Source organism: Nanorana parkeri, unplaced genomic scaffold (assembly GCF_000935625.1).
Source record: "Nanorana parkeri isolate BGI_ZX_2015 unplaced genomic scaffold, ASM93562v1 scaffold691, whole genome shotgun sequence".
NCBI lineage: Eukaryota > Metazoa > Chordata > Amphibia > Anura > Dicroglossidae > Nanorana > Nanorana parkeri.
This window is the reverse complement of record NW_017306959.1, coordinates 12757-25273: the sequence shown is the minus strand read 5'-3', so window position 1 is coordinate 25273 and position 12517 is coordinate 12757. Positions and strand designations below refer to the sequence as shown.

The window sequence follows — 12517 nt, the reverse complement described above, 5'->3', positions numbered from 1 at the left end:
GAGGAAGAAGAGATGATTATTTAACTTGAGTGAGTTCACAATGGAAAAAAGTGTGGTCAATAAAAAAAAAAAACAATTATACAGAATTCCCATGGAAATCAAAGCAATAGTAAATTAAATGCTATACTTTCAGTACGTCTGTAAGGCACAAATCTCCTAAACCTCACCTTCACTTAGAAATAAGGTGCACTTATGTTAAGAAACCGTTTGCTTTGGAAATCAACACTTGATTTCATTTTATAAATCAACTTCTGGTAAAAGTCACATTATGAGAATTGAAAGGGAAAATAAAAAATATACTTCAACTAACCCATAATGGTTATGTACTAGCTGGAGACTACATTGCCTCTTTACATCACTCGCCTAATGCGTATGTGTGTTTGTCAGTTATATCACATTCCCAGAGCTTTTACGCTCTCTGTAATGTAAAGTTCATGTCAGTACTGTACTTTGTAGATTTACTCATAGAAATATTTCTTCCCCTCTAGAACAGGAGTGGGGGAAAAAAAAAAAAGCAGTTTTAGATATTCTAGGAAGCAGATGTGATTGGAGCATGCAGTTCACAGCATTACAGAGCTGTAATACATTTCTTCTTGACAGTGATGTCACAAACATGGTTCCATTCAATTTGCGGAGATAAAAAAAAAAAAAAAAGGCCTCATTCTTCAAATGAGGAGATTCATGAGAAATCTTCAAGTTTACAACATTTGGTTAGAGCGATGTTGGCCAGCAGTCCGAAGCGAGAGGTTTTAAAGGGTATGGTAATTCCTTTCTTTGGCTTTGCAGAACTTGTACAAGAAGAATACAACTGCTTGGATACCCAAAACAAGGACTATCCCACCAATGAAGCTAGCAGCGTCAAAGGTGTTCCTTTTCGAAGGGGACGTTGTGGGCACAACTGTTGGGGCTAAAGCAGAGAATAAAAAAAAAATAATTAGTATGAGAAACTGCAGCTTTCCAAAGTGCAAATTCACAGATCGGGATTCACTTGTTTTATAGTGCTATCACATCTTGATAAAACAGACGAATGCCAGCAGCTCGCTATATCCAGTTTACACGGATGGTTTTACCAATGCCAAAGAACACCCATCACACAAACTAGTGCGTCTCCTGAAGCTGGAGGAGCATTACTTATCACTGCTTATCATCAAATTCTGTTAGCAAATGCTCACTGGAGCCGTGCTGCTGACAACTTTTGTATTTCCCATCTATTTCCGTTTCAGTGACAGTAGTCATCATGACAAAGTAAAAAAAAAAAAACCTACCTAAAAAGATCAAGTGACACTTCTGAATCTTCTCTTCATCTCCAGCTGTGGTGCAACTACTAGTCCCATGAGGCATTGCAAGAATGACAGCCACGGGCATGACTCCCAAAGACAGATGCATTATGGGATTTGTTGTTTCACCACAGCTGGAGAGTCAGAGTTTGCCTACCCCTGCTGTTTAAGCTACAAAACACCATCTGACACAGAGCTTACACAGGGTTAGGACTGCAGAGCAACAAAGCCCTGCAATCCTGAACATAAAATACACATATACAAGGCAGCAACCAAAATGAATGCACATCATTCAGCATTTATAGTAAGTAATGCTGCATTACGACACACGTTATAGTCATGCAATTAAAGTAAACTTCTGCCAAACTTATAATTAGCTGTGGATGGAGTGTCATAATGGTTAGAATCTCTCAGGTTTTTATTGCTCTTTGTCCCTGTTTGAAATATTTTAGCTTTTGAGGGGTACGTTTGGGAAGCAGTACTAACACAGATCAATGGCCTGTTTTTACCATCTCCTTGTTGCCTGTCTGAATGAGGCCTTAGACTCACTTAAGACTAACTAATATTGCCATGGATCAATGATTATATCACTACCATAATAAAAGGTTTTGTTTTTTGAACAAGAGAAGGGGTTAGAGCCTTACCAGATGTAGCAGTAGTTGAATTAGTAATAGTAGGTGTTGTAGGAGCATCAGTTTTATTTGTTGTTGTTGTTGTTGTTGTTGGTGCCACTAGACAGAGAGAAGACACAAACTGGCATTAAACCATTAAAATCCCTTGGAACTATGCAGTCCTACAATACTGTTTAGGGTTTTTTTTTTTATCGCGGTCAAATGTTAAAATAAACCATTACACATAAGATTCACTTTCCATCACTTGAGATTCCGCGATTCACCACGATTATGGTATCATTCCATGATATGCGTGATTAGAATCATCCGGGCCATGTTGATATTTTCAGTGCATTCTAGTAAATAACATTTGAAGTGGTAATGGTGTGATGAAATGGGGAACAGTTCTCTCTTCTCCAGGCATCCCGCTAGGTCCAGTGTAGCTGCCATCGAGCTTATATACACACACACACACACACACACACAAACTGTGGCAGGTTACACTACGTTGTCTATGCTTGATAGGCATTATAGCAGTAAACTTTCCTGCCAGACAAAATAGCCCTTTCAAACCCTCTCCCACACATTTCATTTGGCCAGTGAGGCAGCCTATAAAAAGTGATGGGCCAACAGGAATGCCTGAGGTGGCAGAAAGGAAAAGGCCAGCTCCAACACTAGCAAGCACTATGCAAGCTTGGTATGACAACTGCCTGGCGTTTGAGGCACACAAGTACTTACAAATACCAGCAGCAACTTTTAAAGAGCATGTACTTGTATGTAGCTCTGGGAAATTGTTTTTTTTCCAGCCAAATGTAACTAGCTTTTGGAAGTATCAAAAATCTGTTCTTACTTTTCTGCATGGCAGTATAGTCTTCCAGGAATCCAAGGTACAAGTCCGTGCTTCCTTAATTTCCTTTCTGTTAGACCACTAGACACTGTGCAGTCTATCAGCCTAGCCTGTGGTCTAATAACCTCCCCCCTGTAGTTCTATTGCTGGCAGCAGGAAGAGATCACATCCCAGCACTCACTGCAGTGGGTGGAGTAGGGAAGCCTTAGGCTGCTGGTCTGACCCTGCCCACTCTCAGTGCAGAGCTCTCTGCTGTCACACCTCCTTCCCCGAGACTGGGCAGGGCTGGAACTCTGTGTAAAGTCACACTGCTCTTCTAAAATAGTGATGGGAAGTTCTGATCTTTTACATGAACAGATTCATCAGTTCACTTGCTGAGCCTGCTGACAAGTGAACTGAAGCTCAGAAGCTGACTCAATCTAAATGATAATCTATTCTGATCAACACAATGTCATCTCTCTGATCTCCCTTTGATTCAGTGTCTGGTGTACTATTGACTGAGAACTGTTCTAAGTTGTGATTCTCAGTGTACTGTTAGCGCTCCGATTGGTTGCAGGGAGGCGCTGAGCTCTCTGGTTCTAGGATTATATTACCAGGGCTGCTGTGCTTATGATGCAGCACTGAGCTGTTTCTAATGAATCAGTTATCAGTTCAGTCAGATAATCATTTCATCCATTTCACTGAAAAGAATCAATTCGAAAGAAAGATTCCTTCATGTACTGGACATCACTATTCCACACAACCAGATGCTGATAGGAGGAGGTACGATGACTTCAAAGCTTGGGGAATTTTCATGTAGAGGCACCTACAGTATGTGTGCGGTTACAAAAAAAACAAAAAGTCACTGGAGCATGCAGCACTTTGTAGCTCTTCCCCATCTCCACCCTCAGCTCTGCCTATACATGCCTCCCACTTCCTCCATTTTGCAATGGCTCATGGGAGACGTAGTCGGCTTTCTCTGCCAGGATATGGTTACCTAGATCCTCCCCCTGACTGCAGGAAAGACTGATCTGTACATAGGATGATATGACATCACTGGCAGCTAAAAACGAGAATTACATCAAAAGTGAGCCTTTAAAAAGAGAACTATGAGGTAACCTTTTTATCCCATAGTTCTCTTTAGGGTCACGGGAGCATATATACTAACATCCTCCCGTGACCCAAAGCTCAGTATATAGCAAGCTATTGCAAGCTAGCTATTGCAAGCTATTGCCCGCTGTATATACTGAGAGCGCCGCAGCCAAAACGGATCCAGACAATACTGTCGAGATCCACCCAGCTGGCTGATTGACAGCGGGCTCTGCCTATTTAGAGGCAGAGTCTGCTGTGCCGGTCCCTCCACGTCCATTCTTCCAGTCAGCGCTGGGGGATCAGAGAGGGGAGGAATCTCTGCGGGGAGTGGTGACTGATAGTCACAGCTCTCTGCAGGAAGATGATCGGGAAGTGAGCGAGTGATGGTATTTGTTCGCTCACTTTTTGATCAATAGAGCTGACGTGTGACAGTTTTAATGTCACAGGTCGGCTTTAACTATGAGGATGAGTGTAAATCACTTACCTCATAGTTCTCCTTTAATGATAAATGGTTACAGCAGTTTGCTTCCTCTGACTGAGAGGGCCCTAAATATATAAAGTGATGTGCATCTCTGAGTTGTTCTTTATCAAAAACATACTGTCTGACATGACAGCTTCCTAGTATACATAGAATGGATAGTGTTTTATTAAAGTGGACATTTCCCCCCTTTGATTAAAACACACATCAGCATGCTGATATGAAATCATCTTACATTCATAAGCTCAACATTTTTATTTTCCTTACAATTTCTTGTTTTCCACTTCCTGGTCCATCTGTGCCCAAGCATTGCATCCAGGGAAGGTTACATCAGCATTGTATTGCTGGGAAATCTCATCTGTAATACCAGGATCGCAGGGAAAGGTATTTTTCTTCCCTGAGATGCTGTGCATGGTCACATGTCCTAGTCACACGTGCCAGAGTTCCAGGAAGTAAAAGGGAGATTGATTCATCTGCCCTGACTAAAAATGGCCACTGTGAGAAGAATGGGGAGGAAAATAAAAATAAGGTATGCAAAGAATATACAAAGCCAGCAATTATCTAGAAGTAGGAGTGTGTAGATTGTCATAACTAAACATTTCTAAAAAGGTGAATTAGTTGTCGTTTTGAAGATATGGGTAAAGGTCCTCTTTAAGGTGTGTAGAGAATTAACACTATGGGGCATATTTATAAAACGTTTGCAGCGCGAACACCTCTGAGATAGTCTTAAAGTGACATTAAAGTATAATTTTTTTCCCCTCCCCCAATGTTAATGTCAGCACTTATATTAAATGATGTCTCTTAATCCGATCTTCCTCTTCCTTCCTGTCCTTTTTCAGCCTTCTCTCCAGCGCTGCTGCGGGTCTCCGATCCAGCGCTGACTCCTCTGTCCTTGCTGGCACTTCCTGACCCACAGTGTCTGCATGCGGGTGCACGCGTCCATAGACTTACATTGCGTCTCTCCTCGTCTCCCGGCCGAAAATCCGAACTGCCCATGCGCCCCGCCCCAAGATGCTGTGAAGGCCGCCCGAGCAGTTTTGGATTTTCGGACGGGAGAGCGTGGCAAAGACACAGGTAATTTTAACCGTTGTTAAAGCGTTTTTTTTTACTTTTTGCATCTATCTACTGCTGGCTGAACCCTTTAAGTTCTATATTTGCAGCACATTATGGCCTGTAGATAGAGCCAAGATGCACAGGAATTTCCTATGCTCTTAAACTCTATCTAGTGGCCAAAATGCAGTGCAAATCTAAAAGTTAGATGTTCACAGAGCTGTTCATTCTGCAAGCATTGTATAAATACACCCCATAGTGTTAATTATCAGCACTCCTTTATAAAAGCACTATCCATTCCATATATAAATACACCCCTATGTGTAAATGACTGGTTGTTTTCTCTTGAATTTCTGCAGCACAGAAGAAAACTAGTCCCCAATATGACCTAAAACACCCCCAGCTCTCTGCCGTCTGAGTGACCCAAATGGTCAGTAGGTGGTGACTCAGCAGTTGCAGACTGCTGGATATTTTTGAAGCAATAAACCAATTTAACCATTAAAAGCAGTATAAAGCTCCTATAACTTTACTTTAAAAAAAAAACAAAAAACAAATAAAAAAAACATTCATCAGTGCAATGTTTTATCTCAACACGCCACAGTTTTAGAAAGCAGCTTGTGTTACCTGTTGTGCCAATTGCAGTTGTTGTTTCTGGAACATCTACAAAGAAACAAAAATAGTAAAATGTATACTTTAACCACTTGCTGACCGCAGTGTTTACACCCCTTTCCTGGCCAGGCCATTTTTCAGTGTTCAGCGCTGCGGTAGTTTGACTGACATTTATTCCATCATGCAGCGCTGTACTGAAATGAATTTTACACCATTTTTTGGGGACAGATAGAGCTTTCTTTTGGTGGTATTTAATCACCACTGGGGTTTTTATTTTTTACTATATGAAAAAAGTACAGAAAATTTGGAAAAAAAAAACTGTTTTCCCTACTTTATGTTATAAAACAAAATTACCCACATTTTTGGCAAAATATAAAAGACGGGGTCACGTCGGGTAAATAGACACCAAACATATTAAGCTTTAAAATTGCACACGTCCGCGAACTCGCAAAAACTACCATACCCAAAATTGGCCATAGGCAACGCTTTAAAAGCTTTTACAGCTCATCAGGTTAGTGTTATCAGTGATTGATGGCCCTAGAATTATTGCTCTCACTGCCACGTTCGCGGCGATACATAACATGTGCGGCATAATGGATGCAATCGTCGTTTACGCACTTAGACGCACGTTTGCATGTGTATGTGGGGGGCGGGGGACTTAAAAAAAAATATTTCATTTTTTTTTAATTACCTTTATATCCGACTTAATTTTTTTTATATTTCTTTCTGTAACTAATTCTTTTAAACATGTTTTTTACTTAACTTTATTTCTATCACATAGGGGACTAACAAGCCCCCTTTGTGATAGCCAATTTTCGGCGACAGGTCCTCTTTATGGAGACATGAGGGGTCTTTAAGACCGAAGAGGAGATCAAAAGCTTGTGTACTGAGCTCAGTTTGATCTCCGGCCTCAGAGCGAGTCAGAGCTGCTGTGCTGGTCCTGGGCTTGCACCGGGCACAGCGGAGCTCAGCATCGCCAGCAGCGGCTGAGGCGGACGGTGCACACCCGAACGCATATTACAAGCGATCGGGCGTCTCTACAGACGCCCGAACGCTTGTATGTAAACAGCCATCGCCAGCTGTTTACATTGCAGGCTGATTTCTCGCTCGTGCGGGCACGAGCAGCGGGCACGAGCAGGGCGGGACGTTTAAAAACGCCCACCCGCATTAAAGAAGCCGCTGTACAGCCGTTTACTTACAACGGCCGGACAGCAGGTGGTTAATTTACAAATATTCTTTAACTTGAAGGCCCCTTTCACACAGTCCAATCAGGAGCAGATCAGTGCAAAGATCCCCTCCTGATCGGACACCGGTGGGACTTGCATTTACGTGTAGTTTTTTTTCCTCCTCCTTGCGATGGACACCCGGTCGCATGTTAGTGTATGAGCAGCCAGATCTAAAAGGACAGGTGCCCTTTTACATCCGGTAACCCACAATCTGGCATGATCATGTCCAGCGAATACAGATCTCTAATCTCTTTTTTTTTCCGGACTTGGCCAGAGCCAGGGATACCCGGATATAAACGAATAAACAATGACTAAAAAAAAACAAACAAAAAAAACACAGTTAACACAAAGTAACTTACTGCATGTACAAGTCAGAGGGGCCCATCACTAGATGGTTAAGAACTGGTATAGGAAAATGGATATAGAGGACTGCAGAATCCACCGACTGGCATGACTGATAAGTACAATAATATCTGTACAGGAAGCAGAGCATCAGATATGTTCTCTGCAAATGTCTTCCAAGTCACTAACAGCAGAATACTTTAGATCATCAAAATAGAAAACTGTATCAGCTGTCCACTGCTAACAGCTTAAAGGAGAACTATGGGGTAAGTGGTTTTTCCCCAAAGTTCTCCTAAGGGTCACGGGAGGACATAAACTAGCGTCCTCCCATGACCCAAAGCTCAGTATACCACGAGCTACAGCTCGTGGTATACTGAGAGCGCCGCAGCCGGGATGGATCCTGACATTACTGTCGAGAGCCACCCAGCTGCGTGATTGACAGCTGGCTCTGCCTACCTAGAGGCAAAGCCAGCTGTACCCGCCCCCTCCCCCGTTCATTCCTCGTCAACGATGGGGGATCAGAGCGGGGAGGGGGGAATCCCTGCAGGGAGTCGTGAGTGACAGTCACGGCTCTCTACAGGGATAGGATTGAGAAGTGAGCGAGCGACGGTATGTGTTCACTCACTTCCCGATCTATTGAGCAGACGTGCGGCAGTTTCATTGTCACAGGTCAGCTCAAACTATGAGGATGAGTGATTTTTAGTCACCTCATAGTTCTCCTTCAAAATGCTCTTACAGGCAAACTACACAATGTTAGAGGTTTCCGGTGTGAACCAATACTGCAGTTAAATATAGCTTTAATCACACAACAAGAACAACAACAAGTATAGTACCTTCGCAGGACTCTTTCTCAGAGCAGTTGCCGAGTAAAGTTGCATTCTTACATTCTGCAGAAGCTGTTAAAAAAGAAACATTTTCATTACATGTTAAACATTTATTCACATAAAAATAGTGTACATCAATATACTGTACTGCTCTTCATTCAACAAAAAAGGTCATGCCTTTCATGGATTTTTTTCTGATCTCTAAATAGCAGTCTAAAAAATGACCACTATCACTTGTTGAGAAAACTGATATGAAGAACCCATTCCCATGAATGCTGGGAGCAAAGGATAGTTACGCCTGTGTAAACACCAAGTTAGGACTGCTGCTGGTGGGCGTAAAGTATACCTGTTGCTTAGACCTGCATGGGTAAAGCATAGGTTTGGTTAAATGGCCCATTTCTCATGGCTGCCAGAAGTAAAGTAGAGTTACCCCTGTGTAAACAAGTTATGACTGCTGCTGGTGGGCGCACCATTAAAGTATACCTGTTGCTTTGACCTGCATGGGTAAAGCATAGGTTTGGTTAAAGGGCCCATTTCCAATGGCTGCCATCATTGAAGGAGAGTTACCCCTGTGTAAACACCAAGTTGCTTAGTCCTAAATGGGTAAAAAAGGTTTGTGTCAAGGGCTTGTTTCCACCATTGTAATCTTAAAACGATGCAATTAGCCTTAAAAATCGCATCAGGCGTACATACTGGGCCACTGGGAACGATAAGTATGCATTTTCTGAGAATTACAGAAAAGACCTGGAGGCTGCATTTTGCTAAACTTGCAACCCATAAAGCCACACAAACTATATCTGTACCATTAAATACAATGATACAGACTTCTCCCAGCTGTTTAAGCTCTTACCAAACTGCAGAAGTTGATATGGGCCCTAATGGTCAAACTCTATGGGTAGTGATAAGCCTGGGCTTGGTGTGAACCCAGTTTGCCCAAGCATTCTCAAAACTGTGCCCGCTACTCCTAACCCTTCCCTGTCCCAATCAATGGTGGAAGTTGAAGTGGAGGCATTCCCCAACCCTTTGTGACCTATAGCTGCGGGATGGAGAATGCTCCTCTCTGCAACTGATTGGGTGAACTCAGATGAACTGGGTTTATACGAAGACCAGGCTCATCACTATTCATGAGTAAAGACTAGTCGGTCATGCTGGCAATTATGAGATCTGGTAATGCTGACATGCACAAGCATTGATAGGGCTGTTCCCCTTTCCCTAGGGACACAGTCACATTATCAGTTGCAGATACGTCATAAGAAAGGTGAAACATATCCATCACTAAAGCCAAGCATCCAGCCTTTCACAGCTGCACATTGCCCGTATGCGGCAGATAAACTGTACACTTCCCCACTATTACTAGTGGGTACAGGAGTCAGACTGCTAGTCCATTAACTTCACTGCAAGTGGCGTAGTGCAGAAGATGGTGACATTATGCCCTGGGACACATTGGTAAATGAGGGGCCATTCCTACAGATACAAAGCCTGCTGGAATACACCATGTCTGTTAAAATGAGCTTACATCATTTAGTTTAATGCTGATCAAGTTATCCTATAACTATTATACAGTTTATTATTAAAGCGCTTATTGGAACTTACCATTGACACATTTCATCCAGGCACAGCCATTTGTTATTATGCAATCCGTACAATTCTTTGTCTCACAGATATCTGCAAGAATTTTTAAAAATGAAAATATTAAACATACCATCAAAAGAAGACACTTAAAAGGTATTTGCCTTTTCATCGTGCTTTATGCATATTTATGCAGCTTTTGTGGGCATCTTCTAAGCTGCTTAGAAGTAAGGAGTAAAGACAGTCATGGTAAACACGGAAAGTGGCGGAGATATCAACACGGTCAGAGAAAGAGATGCAAGAACACAGCAACAGTATTGGAGAAGACAAATTTCAAAATGTTGCCATTAACTGCCTCATAATTGAAATATGGTTTAGGCCGAGTTCACACCTAGACGGCACCATTTTTGTGCTTTTGTATGCGTGTGTTCAGCGTGCGGTTATTTGCGCTTATGCACATTTTGATGTGCATTTGTATGCGCGAACATGAAGACGCACATTTTGACTGGCAGCTTATGAATCATTGAGAGCAATGGACAACGTGCAAAAATGTGCAACATGCTTCTGCCGCGTGTTTTCGGGCGTTTCCATTGAAGTCTATGAGGCAAAAATGCGCTGTTAACTGCCCAAAGAAGCTTATGTACCTTTTTGGGCATTTGGCGTTTTTCTGCTCAGGTGGGAACAGGGGCCATTGAAAAGGATTGGATTTCTGGTGTTGGGCATTTAAAAGCGCTTCTCCAACTGCACAAAAACGCCTAGGTGTGAACCAGGCCTTAGTCCAAAACAATGCTACCACTGTATACAATTTCTAGGATACAGTTTGTTTGTTTTTTAATATCAAAGTATACAAAAATCTAGTCATACGATAAAAACACACAAGGGCACAATTTGTAGTACACATAAGACAACTTAGTTGAGCTGAACTCAACTGAGTTGGCATAATGAAGGGCAACTGTCTCCAGGCCACATTAAAGCTACAGATACCCGTGCCATATAGGTCATAGCCCTCATTCACACCTATAGTTTAGGTGCTTTTAGGGATCCTTGCTTCAAGAACTTAAAGATAATCTTCTGTTTACAATCGGCATCTGTCACTCCTTCAAGTTAGTGATCAGGTGACAGCGTCTGCATTTGAAAGCTTCAGAACGCTGGCATGTGATACGATTACATGCTGTTAGGAATCAATCATTAACCCTGGAAGCACGATCGATGCATCCAGGGATAGTAATGGATTCCTAACCTCACGTAATCATATCACATACGATCACATGCCGTGTGCCAGTGTTCTGCCGCTTTCAGATGCAGCCGCTGTCACCCGATCATTAACTTGAATGGGTGACAGCTGCTGCTTGTAAACTGAAGATTTGGGATTCCTGCTGCAGGAATTAGCAAGTTCCTGATGCAGGGATAACAAATCGCACTAGGTAGGTGTGAATGTAGCCATAGTATAATAATCTAACTGCTTGCATTTTGCCACTGCTCCAACGACAGACCTGGAGGTAAGCATTTGCAATACAGGTGTGCCTTTCCATGCTCACTGGGCCAAGACATCTTTTAATGGTAACATGTGCTCCATTTTTACCAGTGATTCTCAAGTAAATTACACATGTCAGTGGGTACAATGATCTGGGAGAGAACCCTGGAAAACATCACATGACTGTCTAAATTAGGGGGTTATAAAATGGAAAATACAGCATGCAACAAACATGTATAAAGTAACTTCTTTCAATGTAAATCACCTTTTAGTTGTACAATTTTTTAAAGTAGTACTTTGTGCTGCTGGTAAAACATTACTGACTAGAGATTTGGCAATTTTCCTTTCCTCTGCAGCATTTCAATTAAGCAAGCAGTGCAGAAGTGATCCAGAACTGGCATAAAGAAATAGAATCTGTGGCAGGAGGCACAAGATGTAGATAACCGATTATAACAAGCTAACAAAATGTTTGCTCGCAAGAATTAGGCATGAGATGGTGCACACTGATGAGCAGATGAAAAAAGAAAATGTGATCTTTAGACGAGTGCATTTTTGTTTTATATGGACAAAATTGCACATGTCCCCGTGCTCATGTATTCAAGCATCAGACTGTCCATTCATCAGCTGGTGCAGCGCTGGTCTCTGGGCAGATCAGCAGACAGCATTGGCTTCCATGAAGTCACCACAATCTAAAATTGGACAAGGTCCAGAAGACGGGCAGCCAATGCACCGAAACCTTTTTGCAGCTTAATCTACGATTTTCAAAAAGAACTGCACGTTTCCTGGTTCCTAAGACTACTGGCTTACAGGATGGATTCCTTTGCTTCAATGCTATGATCTACATTGCCTATTAAAACCATAGCCACAGGAAACGGCATTCTGAGCAGGAAAGAGGCCCGTTTTAAAAGCAATTTGGAAACTGTAAGACCGACCAAAAAAACCTCTAACAGGAAATATGTACCTTACTGGTGGCTACAGAATCAGACCAAACATTCAATAGACTGTGCAAAAACAAATTGTGCATTTTGACCAGGAACACAAAAGATTAGATACCCACAGCAGCCTTTTACTTCACAGATACTTCTCTTGAGGATCAAGTCATTAGGACCGCCCCCCCCCCCCCCCGACCAACAACAACC

The 12517-nt window shown here is 42.3% G+C and overlaps 1 long non-coding RNA gene across 1 annotated transcript in view; it reads right to left on the bottom strand.

Annotated features, from left to right (window-relative positions):
• Positions 1-383: 383 nt before the first annotated feature.
• LOC108792864 overlaps positions 384-12517 on the bottom strand; it is a 21203-nt gene continuing 9069 nt past the window's right edge. The window contains exon 3 of the long non-coding RNA XR_001941601.1: positions 384-907. This is a non-coding gene — a long non-coding RNA (uncharacterized LOC108792864). The remainder of the gene's footprint in view (positions 908-12517) is intronic.